The sequence below is a fragment of the Enhydra lutris genome, unplaced genomic scaffold (assembly GCF_002288905.1).
Source record: "Enhydra lutris kenyoni isolate GAN:26980312 unplaced genomic scaffold, ASM228890v2 scaffoldscaffold20, whole genome shotgun sequence".
NCBI classification, from domain to species: Eukaryota; Metazoa; Chordata; class Mammalia; order Carnivora; family Mustelidae; genus Enhydra; species Enhydra lutris.
Genome location: NW_019154104.1, coordinates 31,505,730 through 31,519,407, shown reverse-complemented (window position 1 = coordinate 31,519,407; position 13,678 = coordinate 31,505,730). Strand labels below are relative to the sequence as shown.

At 43.8% G+C, this 13,678-nt stretch overlaps 1 protein-coding gene across 6 annotated transcripts in view; it reads right to left on the bottom strand.

The window, feature by feature from the left end:
* LOC111148495 (TNF receptor associated factor 3) overlaps positions 1-13,678 on the bottom strand; it is a 116,234-nt gene that overhangs the window by 41,949 nt on the left and 60,607 nt on the right. For 4 of the 6 annotated variants that reach the window (XM_022505089.1, XM_022505087.1, XM_022505088.1 and 1 more), the window contains exon 2: positions 12,712-12,837. The gene's annotated coding sequence lies outside the window, so the exon portion shown is untranslated. Of the gene's footprint in view, positions 1-12,711; positions 12,904-13,678 lie in introns of those variants that run through there. The other 2 variants (XM_022505091.1, XM_022505090.1) reach the window with 2 other exon arrangements.

The window sequence follows — 13,678 nt, the reverse complement described above, 5'->3', positions numbered from 1 at the left end:
CATCAGACACAACTTCCTTGGGACCTTGGAAACTAACTAAAAGCTTGCAGCAGTCAGCAGAACACTTAATCACAAGAAACTAGCTGAATCTTGGTAAGAAGAGTAAGCTCAATGGCATTTTACCCAATCCTGAACCCAGGAGCAAGGACGGTGGCCTGGAGGATAATAATAGTCTGTGATCCCAGGACAGGTATCTGGCAGGAGATGGAGGGGTGGTGGGAGAAGAACAGACCTCATTTGCAAAGAATTTCAGTGGTTTGTTTTGACTTATCTAGAAGACCAACTCAAAGCACTTGGCTTTACCTCAATTAACTCAGAATTCTCCCAGTGCTTAGGTGGCTACCAGTGGTGGTGGTAAGGGTGGGGGGTGGTTACTGAAAACATTAAGGGGCAAATTTATTAATCACCACTGCCTGGAGTAATCAGTAACAACTGAGGGAAACAACAGATTAACCAAAACAGCAAGAAGAAAAGCTGGGATAAAGGACTCTGACTAGCTCCAATGTGTTTCTGGGAATCTACGAGGCCACACAAATGCCCAGGGCTGTGTGCATGCTCAGGAAAGACCTGAGAAGACCTTAAGCCTCTGGCTGACTGACCTTCAGGTTCTGCACAGAGAAAGTGAATGGTAAGGAAGAGTTGTCAAATGCCCGGCTGTGTGTTGAAAACACTCACAAAGACTCCATCTGAAAAGACTCGGAGACAATTTTGATTGTAGGCACTTAAGGAAATCTGTGTCCAATCATGAGCTGAATAGTATGCAAATGGAAGAGGAACTTCAATGACTGCACATGATAAAGAATAAAACTTTACAATCTTAGCTCAATAATTCATTATACAAACAACAATTATAACAACAAATCCTGGGGAGGAGGGAGAATCTCATTTACAGACTTGCCACATTATAATATTAAAAATGTCCAATTCAAAAAAAAAATTACAAAGCATGCAAAGAAACACAGAAGTATGGCCCATACACAGGGGAAAAAGCAAGAAATAGAAACTGTCCAGGAGGAAACCCAGACACCGGACTTATAAACACTTTAAATCAGCTATTTTACATCTATAAGGAAGCCATGTCTAAAGAATAAAAGAAACCATCAGAACAATGGCCCAAAAAACAGAATGTCAATAAAGATAAATTTTTTAAAGAAAAAAATAGAAACTCTGGAGCTGGAAAGCACAAAACTGAAATGAAAAACTCACAACAGGGGCTAAATAGCAGAACTTAGCAGGCGGAAGAAAGAACTGGAGAACCTGAAGGTGAGTGAACTAAGTTTATCTAGTCTAAGTTACAGAAGGGAAAATACAACAAAGAAAAATGAACAGAGCCTCAAAGACCCATGGGGCATCATCAATCACACCAACATATATGTTAGGGGAGTTCCAGAAAGGAGAGGAGGGAGAGAAAGGGTTGGAAAGAATATTTGAAGAAACGGGACAAAAAACTTCCCACGGTTGCTGAAAAATAATTGATTGATTGATTAATTAATTAATCTGCACATCCAGGAAGCTCAACACTATATAGGCTACACTCAAAGAAATCCAGAGTAATGTACATTATAATCAAACTGTGGAAAAACAAAGAGAAAATTCTGAAAGCGGCAAGAGAGAAGCTACTCCATATATACAAGGATTTCCTTAATAAGAGTAAAGTTGGCATCTCATCAGAAGTCATGGAGGAACTGGGTGTGGTGCATACACAATGAATCTCGGAACACTGAAAAAAATTAAATTCAACAACAACAACAACAAAAAGAAGTCATGGAGGACAGAAAACAATGGCATAAAAAAAGACAATGGTGTGACATGTTCAAAGGACTGAATGAAAAAAAATCAACTAAGAATCCTACATCTAGCAAAACCGATCTTCAAAAATGAAGAAGACTCTCAACAAAAAAACCCAGAAAACTGGGGCACCTGGGTGGCTCAGTGGGTTAAAGACTCTACCTTTGGCTCAGGTCATGATCCCAGGGTCAGCAGGGAGCCTGCTCCCCCCCACCCCACCCGCCTGCCTCTCTGCCTACTTGTGATCTCTGTCAAATAAACAACTAAAATCTTAAAAAAAAAAAAATAGAAAACTGAATCCAACAGTATATTAAAGGTATTACATACCATGACCTAGTGGGATTTATCCCAGGAAGGCAAGAGTGGTTCAGTGTAAGAAAATCAATCAATGTAACATACCACAATAATAGAACAAGGGAGAAAAAGATACAATTATGTCAATGGATGCAGAAAAAAAATAGTTGACAAAATCTAGCACCCGTTCATTATAAAGATCCTCAGAGAACTAGGACTAAAAGGGAACTACCTCAACAAGATAAAGGATATCTATGAAAAACTCACACTTAATGGCAAAAGACTGAAAACTTTCGCCCTAAAATCAGCAAGAAAGGGAAGGATGTACGCTTTCACCACTGCTAGTCACCATTATACTGGAAGCTTTAGCCAGAGCAAGAAAAAGAAGTACAAAGCATCCAAATAAGAAAGAAGGAAGTAAAATTAGTTCCATTTACAGATGACACGGTCCTACAAATAGAAAATCCCAAAGAATTCACAAGAAAAACTAGAGCTAATAAAGGAATTTATCAAAGTTTCAGGGCACAGGATTAACACAGAAACATCAGTTGTGTATCTACACAATAGTAATAAACAATCTAAAAAGGAAATTAAAAAAGCAATTCCATTTACAATAGCACTCAAAAGAATAAAATACCCAGGAGTAAATTTAACCAAGGAGGTAAAAGATTTGTTCACTGAAAACTACAAAACAGTTGGTGAGATTAAAGAAGACACAATTAAACAGCAAGACATTTGTTAGCTCCAAACAAGTCTATGTACATGGATTAGCAGACTTGATATTGTTATAATGGCAATATTACTTGTTGGTTAATTTATGTGTTAATGTGACTGGACCATGGGGTGCCTAGATATTTGGTCAAACATTATTTCTAGGCGCTTCTGTAAGGGTGCTGGACGACACTGACATACAAATTGGCAGGCTGAGTAAAGCACACTGTCCTCCCCAGTATGGTGGGCATCAGCCAATCAGTCAAAGGCCGGAACGGAACAAAAAGGTTGACTCACCTCCAAGCAAGGAGGATTCTATCTGACTGCCTTCAAACTGAGACATTGGCCTTTTTCCTCCCTCTGGATTTGAACTGAAATATCGGCTCTTCTGGATTTTGAGCCTGCCGGCCTCTGGACAGGAACTACACCATTGGTTCTTACGGTTTCAGGCCTTCAGATTCAGGCTGGAACTAATCCATTGGCTCTCCCGGTTCCGCAGCTTTTGCCGACTGACCCCGCAGATCTTGGGCCCTGCTTGCCTCCACAGCAGTAAGAGCTAATTCCTTATAATGAACATAGCTTTTTACACACGCATGTGCACACGCACACGCACAGGTTTTGTTCCTCTGGAGAACCCTAAGACTCTACCCAAAGTGATCTACCGATGCAATGCAATCCCTATCAGAGCTCTAATGACCTTTCTTTGACAGAAACGAAAAATCTGATCCTTGAATTCATACGGAATTGCAAGGGACTGCAAAGAGCCAAGACAACATTGAAACACAAAAATGAAGTTGGAAGACTCATACTTCTCAAACTTACTACTTCGAAACTACAGTAATCATAACAGTGTAATACTGGGCATAAGGACAGACATATAGACCAATGAAATACAACAGAGAGTCCAGAAATAAACCCATACATCTATGGTTAAATGATTTTTCATAAGGATACCAAACCATTTAATGGCGGGGGGGGGGGGACCAAAACGGTCTCTGGGACACTGGGAAGCACAGGCAGAAGATGAACCGGGAGCCTTAATATCACTCTCTACGTACAAACTAGGATCAAATGGGATTACCAACTGAAATGTAAGAGAAAAGAAGAAAACACTGGGGCAAATATTCATAACCTTGGGTTTGGCAAAGAATTCTTAGATATGACACCAAAAGCACAAGCAACAAAAGAAAAAATAGACAAACTGGACTCTACGAAATTCAAACTCCTCCGTGCACAGAAGGCTGCCATCAAGAATATGAAGCGACGGGCGCCTGGGGGGCTCAGTCGGCCAGGCAGCTGCCTTTGGCTCAGGTCATGATCTCTGGGTCCTGGGCACACACACCCAAAAGACCCGAAAACTCAAACACACGTACACAGATGCTCAGAGCAGCACTCTTCACAATACCCAGAAGGTGGAAACAACCAAAATGTCTATCGACAGAGGAATGGGTAAACACAACGCGGGATCTCCGCACAACAGGACATTACTCAGCCATAAAAAGAAATGAAGCAATGATACAGGCGAAACCGTAGATGAACCAGGAAAACATTACGTTCAACGAAAGAGAACAGAAACAAAAGAACACATACTGTGTGACCCATTTGTAAGAAACATATAGGTAAACATACAGAGACACAAAGCAGACTGGTCGCTGCCAGGGGTTGATGGAAAAAGCAATGAGGACCAACTGCTTAATGCATATGGGGTTTCCTTTTGGGGGAATGACAATGTTTCGGAACCACACATAGGTTGTGGTTACATAACACTGTGAATGTAATAAATGGCATGAATTGTTCATTTTAAAATGGGTAATTTTATGTTATGTGAATTTTATGTCAATTAAAAAAAATAATGTTTAAAAAAAAACTGACCATCATGAGATATTACTTCACAGCCACTAGGATGACTATAATAAAAGAAAATGGAAAATTCCAAAGTGTTGGTGAGGACAGAAAAGAAACTGGAACCTTCCTACATGACTGGAGGGAATTGCTGGCACTGTAGCAAACAGTCAGTTCCTCAAAAAGTTAAAAAGTTACCAATTGACCCAGAAATTTTACTCCTATGTATATATCCAAGAGAATCGAAAACACATGTTTGCACAAAGACTTGAATGTGGACGCTCAAAGCAGCAATATTTATAATAAACAAAAAGTGTTAATAGCCCCCCGGGGGCGGGGGGGGCCAGAAAGAGATAACCAGATAAATAAAATGTGGTCTATTCACACAATATACTATTATTTCACTATAAAAATGAATGAAATACTGAGACATGCTACAACATGAATGAACCTTAAAAACACTGTGCTAAATAAGAGAAGGCAGAAACAGAAGGCCACATGCCACATAATTCCATTTACATGAAATATCCAGAATAGGCAAATCCAGAGACAGAGGGGAGATTAGTGGTTACAGAGTTTCTTTTGGGGATGAATGAAAATATTGTGGAATTAGATAGTGCCGATATTTTTAAACATTGTGAATATACTAAAAAACCAATGAACTATACTTTAAATGGTTTAAATAATTTTTTCTTACTAAAAAACGTAACATAGTATAATGTAATAACCACTCAACAACTTCAAGTATAAAAATAATAATAGCAGTAACAATGTAAAAAAAAAAAGGTTAGCACATTTGAACCTGATGTAATACAAATCTATCCATATTTAGAGCCAAAGAATTTCATATCATTGTATGTATCTTAATAAAAAAATTAAAAGTTGTGGGGCCTCTGGGTGGCTCAGTCATTAAGCATCCACCTTCAGCTCAGGTCGTGATCCCAGGGTCCTGAGATCCATCCTGGCATTGGGCTCCCTGATCAGCGGGAACCCTGCTTCTCCCTCTCTCACTCCCCCTGCTTGTATTCCCTCTCTTGCTGTCTCTATGTGTCAAATAACTAAATAAATAAATAAAATCTTTACTTAAAAAAAAAAAAAAAAAAGTTAGGGGCGCCCGGGTGGCTCAGTGGGTTAAAGGCTCTGCCTTCGGCTCAGGTCATGATCTCAGGGTCCTGGGATCGAACCCCACATTGGGCTCTCTGCTTAATGGGGAGCCTGCTTCCCCCTCTCTCTCTGCCTGCCTCTCTGCCTACTTGTGATCTCTGTCAAATAAATAAATAAAATCTTTTTAAAATTTTAAAAAAAGTTTTAAGTTGAGGGGCCCCTGGGTGGCTCAGTCACTTAAGTGTCTGACTCCTGATTTTCAGTTCAGGTCATGACCTCAGGATCCTGGGATCAAGCCCCATGTTAGACCCTGCATTTGGTGCAGAGCCTGCTTGAGATGCTCTCTCTCCCTTTGCCCCTCCCCCAGCTCATGTGTGCTCCCTCTCTCTCTTCCAAATAAAACTTAAAAAAAAAAAATTAAAAGTTGAGGGCACCTGGGTGGCTCAGTGGGTTAAGCCGCTGCCCTCAGCTCAGGTCATGATCTCAGGATCCTGGGATCGAGCCCCGCATCGGGCTCTCTGCTCAGCAGGGAGCCTGTTCCCCCCCCCACCCCCGCCTGCCTCTCTGTCTACTGTGATCTCTCTCTGTCAAATAAATAAATAAAATCTTAAAAAAAAAAAAAATTAAAAGTTGAGAGTGGTAAAGATAATAGAAGACACCAAAAAACTAACTTGAGCTAATAATGTTTTAAATCAAATAGAAAGAAATAAGGGGAAACAAGTGGCCAAAGGATGAGAGCCAACGTCAACATGCCGCACCCTGCTGAGCGCCCGAGCACCTGGCATGTGGGAATCCGCTGGGGCCGGCCAGACAGGAACAGCAGTATCTGGTGTGAGTACAGTTACAAAAGCTGATACCATGTTCAAAGGCCCCAAATGAAAAACCACTGTAAAAAGAAAGTTCTTACAAACGCTTTACTAAAAATGCTAAATTTTTTCCACAATGGCAACTTCTAACCTGCAGCTGCATCGGGACATCCACACCAGGCTACAGACAGGCCCAGCATCCCACCGCAGGCCCCGCACGTAGGCTGAGCACCAGAAGCAACAATGTTAGCAAAGTCACGTCTTTGGAACTTTCCCTGATTAGGTTTCTTTTTTTTTTTTTTTAAGATTTTATTTATTTATTTGACAGAGAGAAATCACAAGCAGGCAGAGAGGCAGTCAGAGAGAGAGGAGGAAGCAGGCTCCCTGCTGAGCAGAGAGCCCGATGCGGGGCTCGATCCCAGGACCCCGAGATCATGACCCGAGCCGAAGGTAGCGGCTTAACCCACTGAGCCACCCAGGCGCCCCTGATTAGGTTTCTTGATTTAAATATATATATATCTTCATTTCATTTGCTTATACATGGGTATAAAAATAGTTAAATTCTACCTTAATTCTAAAATTTAGATGTGACAATTACAGGTTAATTAAATCCTGTAATATTTACAATAATTGTGTTGAAAAATAATGCAAACTCAGTCCGATACATTAGAGGTGGTAGAGGAAGGGAGACTTGGGCACAAGCGGACTAACGTTTCACAGGCCAGTCTGGGGAAGCAGCCTGAGGGTTACCACATCTGGAGTGGACACACGTGCCTCTGGTCAGCACGCCGGGCCACGCCAGTGAGGAGAACCTGAGGCTACCACCAGCACCTCATCTTTTCATCATCAAGTGTGGGAAGAGGATGTCTGCTTCCAAACACGTCAGGAAAAATGTTCTGCTGAACAGAAACAACAGATACACGAAGCAAAGAGAGCACAACAGAGACTGTAAGGTAGGGAAGGGATGTGACTAAGAAACGGCGCCAGGGGAGTCTGGATCCTCTGGGAGCAGAAGAGGAGCCAAGAGCAGAAGCCACCGGGAAGCAGCCGCTCTGGAGGTGGTGGTCTGGGCAGGCTCCAAGCAGCAGGGCCTGCCCAGGGGCCTGGCCCGGGCGCCTGGCCTTCTTACCCCAGAACTCGCACTCCGCCATGTCCTCTGAGCAGAACCACTACTCTACTATTACATTATTTACTTTTGCTGCATGTTTAGGCACGAATTTATTGTATTTTGAGGCCACATGTTTATTCAAATGCAACAATCTCTACTCAAAAAAACCGTTGTTTCACAGAATGTGGGTCTTCAGTCAGCAGGAAGCCCCTCGCACAGCTGAGCCATCCCCGACTTCGGGGCACAGCAAAGAGCTGGACTGGATTCCTCTGCCTTTCCTCTACGCCTTCATTGCTCCTAACGACTTCTCTTCCCTACTTGCGACTTAAGTTGAGCTACTTCCTACTTGGAGATTGGAAATTAGAAACCAAAGCACATCTGCTGACAAAAGGGTGTTCCAAGTACTGGAAAGCCCGGGGAAAACCAAAAAAGGGAAGCATCAGATAAACAAAGAAAATGGCTCCTGCCAGCAAGCCAGTACTGAACACAACGTGCATCTGGAGAATGAGCTCGACATCAAGCCCAGCAGGGCAATGAAAAGTATCATCTAAGTAATGCCAATAAAAGAAGAGAGAAAACCATAAACAGACAGGTGTGCCCTGTTGATTAAAAAAAAAAAAAAAAAAAAGGTTTTCTGGGAACCGTGTTTATGCAAACATTTCAGCAGAGGCTCTTTTCACCATACTGGATGCCAAATGCTCTGCTGGGAGAGAGGGCCTGTAGCTGACACACGGGCCAAGTAGAGAAGACAGGAGAATCGAGAAGACTTGATTCTTCTCCAAACAAACAGGCAGATCATAATCATGTATGAAAAGCCCCACTTGAGAGAGAGAGAGAGAAGGGGCGATGAGGACAGGACGGCCAGCCAGCCACAGGCTCACAGCTGGGAAAGAACCAGATTAAACCACAGCATAAAACTTGCTCTTAAATCCCTTGGGAAAACAAAGCTATGTGAGGCCCCGCACGGCCAGTATCCCTTGATTTAGGGATCCTTTTTAAGCACTGATTGAACCCCGACTGTGCGAAGACGCTGCGCCTCTCCTGGCCCAGGGCCCGAGTCCTGCCGCCTGGGAGGGAAACAGGCTGAGGGCCGGGGCGTCCGACAAGCCAGAAAGAGCCAAGTCCAGGTGGCCGCGGCCCTGCGGCTGAGCCTGGACAGGAGGCTGAGGCAGCTGCACGAGTGTGATAAGGTTCATTTCCTTGGAGCATCAACTTTACTTGAAAATATGAGTGAAAAACATAAAACATGGCCACATGAAGGACTGGATTACAATATTTAAGTCAACCTTGAGAATAAAGCATGAGATTTCACAAGCACTGGCTCTTACGGCAATGCTGCCCCCCAACCCCCCAATCTCTCAGGCAGACCCCCCAGTTCTGCCTGGGGTTTAAAGGCAGGGGCTGTTCAGGTGCTGATGTGGACCCTCTCCACCCCCCCGCCCCCTGCACACTCATGCTGACCAACTGCAAAGGCCTCACCTAGCAGACCGGTCCACAAGCCTCCTCTCTGAGCTCCCAGACCACCTGGCTCTGTCTGCCCTGCTACACGGGCCCTTGTATTTAATGCAGCCAACATGGAATCTGCCCTGCTCGGAGCTTCCCATTCCTATCCAACGCATCCGTGCCTCCGCCCCAACAACCTGCTCCCACCTCAGGGGTTGCCCCAGCAGAACCGTATCTGCCTCCCTAATTCTGACTGAGACCTGCGGGCTTCAGCACTCCTGAGCTCACACCCCATCAGCACCACTTCTGTGGATACAGGGTGCACACTTGTTTTTTAAGATTCTATTTTTTTAAGTAATCTCCACACCAACACGGGGCTCACGATCAAGTGTCGCATGCTCCCACGCGAGCCAGCCAGGCGCCCCGGGTATGCACTCTGTTGCTAGGGAGATGCTCTCAGATTCAGTTTACTTATCTGCAGTCTTTCAGCTAAAATAACCCACCTCGAGCTTCTAGTCCAAACCTCACATTGTACACATCAGGAAAACCAGGCACAGACACGCAGTGTGCTTGCAAGGTCCCCAAATTACTAAGAAATCGGCAGCTGATTAAAGAGCAAAATTGATGACATTCATACACAGGAGAAACATATACAGACTAAAGCCAACATATTTTGAAGAATAAGCTTTTTTCTGTCCCACATCCAACATGATGGAATACTACACAGCTGCGCAGAAAGGAGTGAGGAGGAGCCCTGTACGCTCCGGTGTGGGCCTCGTGACCCGTTTCTGCTCAGGAAACAACATGGAGGAAAGCTATACCGCAGGCTACCGATCTCTAAGAAAGAGTTCTGTGTGCACACACATACTTACACTAAAAATCGTTATGTGACCTACAGAGAAAAGAAGAAACAGGGTATAAGGATTAGGAATGGAAGCCTGACTTCTGTAAATATCTAAATTAATTATTAAATTAAAATATTTCATTTTGATTTGGAAAAATGAAAATGTTTTATAACTTACAACAAAATTTTAAAAGAAGCTATTCCTTCAACTTGAAATAAAACACGACTATGACTGTCTCAACAAACTGCCAGCACGCGAAGGGCGGGTTTGGCGACTTTAAAACGTAATTTGGCAAATCAGGTACACATCTCTAGGGATATAGACTCTAAGGACAAAAAAAAAAAAAAAAACTGCAGAAAACTCCAAACTGTTTTCAGGAATCATACTATTGGTAATACATTGGTACTGTTATTCTAAAACTATCACATAGATTTTATAGGATAAAACAAGTAATGATGCTAATGCTGTTAGGAACCAAGGTTTTCAGCATTAGAGAAAAGATACATCAATATAAACACAAAGAAGTAAAAACCAAATAATACTAAATTTGAAATAAACATCAGCATGAATTCATGTTATTTTCACTTAAAAAGCACATTTGCCAGGCTGTCCTTCCAAAAGACCTGGAAACAATAACCAGCTCTGTAGCAGGGAGTGTCCCCAGGGAGTGTACCCAGAGTGTGGTCTCAAGATAAGATTTTCTACAAAAGGGAACCAGAGCTGTTCAGAGAAAGAGGCAATGCCAGGTGTGAGGCAAAAAGGTTTAGCGGGAATCTGGAACTCGTTACCGCAGCAGAGAAAGCAAGGGAAGGAAGAGTGCGGGGCCCACGAAAGGACAGAGGGGCCCACTCAGCGCCACTGGCCACGGTGGCTCAACACGAGCATCTGTGAGAATCCTAACTGCAAAGGATTTAAACAGAGCCCAGAAGTCTACGTTCCTGACTTTGGCAAGCTACTTCAAACAGTCAAGGGTCACTCTGGGAGTGGCCGCAGAACCATCTCATTGTCTGGACACCTGATAAAGAGAAAGAACGGCACTGACCCTCCCTTTTCTATTTGAACTGTCCCTTAGGGTAACCAAATACTTACGGACGGTAAGTTTCTATCTACCCAAATATTTCAGCTACTCAAGGCCAAGCGAATGACCAAGAGTGAAGAGCGTCATTTCACGACCTCTGGGGACTGCAGCCAGGCACTGAGCAGCACTGGCCCCGAGCCACAAAGACATGCTGAGGGCTCCACTGAAGGACGTGCGGTCCCAGGCTGGGGCAGGCCACAGCCACGGATCCACCTGCCACATCACAGGAGATGCAGAGGACAGAAGACCACGCTCAGTGGAGAGGGCAAAAGTCAACACAGGGAAACCTCGGCCTACGAACGCGCAACTGAGAAAACGCACGGAAGAAAAGGGACCCAAGGGGCACACGGCTTGCTACCATCACTGCTTGAACCCCGCTCCACACAAACTAAAAAACTCAAACAGCAGAGCAAAACTGAGTGGCCCTGTGGTTATGAGTGATTTTTTTTTTTTAAGATTTTATTTATTTATTTGACACAGAGAGAGAGAGAGAGAGAGATCACAAGGAGGCAGAGAGGCAGGCAGAGAGAGGGGGGAAGCAGGCTCCCCGCTGAGCAGAGAGCCCGACGCGGGGCTCGATCCCAGGACCCCGAGATCATGACCTGAGCTGAAGGCAGAGGCTCAACCCACTGAGCCACCCAGGCGCCCCATGAGTGATTTTTTTAAATAGTTTTCTTTATACTTAGAATTTATCAGAAATAGTTATATACAGGGGCGCCTGGGTGGCTCAGTGGGTTAAAGCCTCAGCCTTTGGCTCAGGTCATGATCCCAGGGTTCTGGGGTCAAGCCCCGTGTCAGTTTCTCTGCTCAGCAGGGAGCCTGCCTCCCCCTCTCTCTATGCCTGCTTCTCTGCCTACTTGTGATCTCTGTCTGTCAAATAAATAAAATTAAAAAAAAAAATAGCTATATATTAAAACTCACTTTGGATGCAACTATTTCAAACCCATTTTATATTCATTTTACTGTTCTAACATAGTAAAGAGTTCTTAATTTCAAGCATAAAGTGCTACTCAATCACAAATTAGAGACCAAAACAGAGTACTCTGTTTCCTTTCAAACTCCTAGAGAACAAGGGTTAGGGAGCAAACAGTTCAAGCATCAAAAGCTGCAATCCGGGGTGCCTGGGTGGCTCAGTGGGTTAAGCCTCTGCTTTTGGCTCAAGGTCATGGTCTCAGGGTCCTGGGATCGAGCCCCACATCGGGCTCTCTGCTCAGCAGGGAGCCTGCTTCCCTCTCTCTCTTGGCCTATCTCTCTGCCTACTTGTGATCTCTCTCTCTGTTAAAGAAAATTAGAAAAAAAAAATTTTTGAAAAGCTGCAATCCGAGCTGGGAAGGCCTCCCTGCCCTCGGTGAGCATCCTGCTGCGGAGGGCAGGCCAATGAGGCAGAAACCCTTAGCCCTGCCCCGGGTTTCAAACACATTCATCGTTACCGGGCCATCAGGCGTAATGTTGATTATTCTCAAAGTGTAATGCCGGTTTTAAAAAATGAGAAATAAAAATAAGGTTAGACACACACCGAAATATGGTGCCATGTGCGCGGCAGTTGCTCAAATACACCTGTCCCAGAGGAAACTGCTAAAGCCAAAAATGAGTAAGTTCAGGATGTTTCAATCACTTTATTTTTATGAAAAAGCAAACAAGTTCCAGCTGCAAAAAGAAATCTATACAAATTAAAATTTTCCAGTGACGTACCTGTGTGTCATATGCTGTGAGGAAGATACAGCAAAGCGCGTTCTGGGAGGAAGAGACTTCGGTAAGGAAAGAAGCAAAGCAGTGCCGATCTTACCCTTCTTCGAAGAGCGTGGTGGAGTCTCTTACCTGGGGAGTAATAGTAATACTTGGTCAACTCCATTGGGAACATTTTTAAATGTTTTAAAAATAGAATTTCAAAAATGTAGATTAAAAAAAATGATCAAGAAAGAAGTTTAGGTGCCTGGGCGGCTCAGTTGGTTGGGCGACTGCCTTCGGCTCGGGTCATGATCCTGGAACTCCGGGAACGAGTCCTGCATCGGGCTCCCAGCTCTATGGGGAGTCTGCTTCTCCCCTCTGACCTTCTCCTCTCATGCTCTCTCACTCTCTTTCTCAAATAAAAATTTTTAAAAATCTTTAAAAAAAAAAAAAAAGGAAAGAAGTTTAAAGAAAACTTTTTGGGGCTCCTGGGTGGCTCAGTGGGTTAAGCCTCTGCCTTTGGCTGAGGTCATGATCTCAGGATCCTAGGATCGAGCCCCGCATCGGGCTCTCTGCTCAGCAGGGAGCCTGCTTTCCCCTCTCTCTCTGCCCCTCTGCCTACTTGTGATCTCTGTCAAATAAATAAATAAAATCTTTAAAAAAACCCAAAAAACAGAAAAGAAACCATTTAACCACTCTATAGAAACATGTGTTTTGGATTTTCCACATTACAATTTATGTGGACACAAATTACAAAGTCTGGATATCTTCAGACTATTTTAATTTTAAAATAACTTTTATCATGAAGTATTGCACACACACACACAAAGCATGGTCAACACCTATGTTCGGTACACAAACACTAGTCCAACAACCATCCAGGCCAAGGAAGGAACACACACTGCTGAAACCCCAAAACAGCGGGGTGCCTCTCTCTGACCCCACCCCTGCACCCCCACCCCTGCCTTCCACCGTGAGCAGCAACTATACT